Source organism: Halictus rubicundus, unplaced genomic scaffold, assembly GCF_050948215.1.
Source record: "Halictus rubicundus isolate RS-2024b unplaced genomic scaffold, iyHalRubi1_principal scaffold0022, whole genome shotgun sequence".
In the NCBI taxonomy this organism is placed as follows: Eukaryota; Metazoa; Arthropoda; class Insecta; order Hymenoptera; family Halictidae; genus Halictus; species Halictus rubicundus.
In genome coordinates this window covers 796,834-797,500 of record NW_027488563.1, presented here as the reverse complement: position 1 = coordinate 797,500, position 667 = coordinate 796,834, and positions in this window count along the sequence as shown.

Below are 667 nucleotides of genomic sequence, written 5' to 3'. Positions count from 1 at the left end.
GTCCTCATACCAAACACACTTAACCAACACATGCGTCCAGTCCTCATACTCATCGCCACAGCCACACATCCTAGTTTCACTCAACCCTCTCTTCCACAGATAATCATTCATACTTCCATGTCCTGTCATTAGAAAACATGCATACAATCCAGGCTCAAAATTAACATTCCTCAATGCAAAATCTACATTCGTAATGAAGTTATATGTAACACGGCCTTTCGTGCTTCCATGCCACCTCTTCTGCCATTCTTGACTAATTTTTTCCCTCATAAACTGTTCAGCCTCCTTCCTTTCCAATCCCTCTATTTCTCTATCATTCACCAATTCATTCTGCCCTATACTCATTCCGTTCAACCAGCGCCACATCATCCCTCTTCTTCTACTCTCCAGATCCCAGGGGATTGCCCCCATAAGGACCTGCATTGCATCTGTTGAAACAGTTCTGCATACATTCAAACAAGCATACAAAACCAGCCGTTGGCATCTATTTACCAGATCCCTTGCGTACTGAAATTTCACAACATCCTCATACCAGACACTCGCTCCATACATCACACACGCTTCAAATAACCCATTATATATAATTCTCATTCCTCTTTTCCTCATACCCCATTCACGCCTTAACACTCTACTCATTTGCCCTACCACTCCAATAATCTTCTTAATT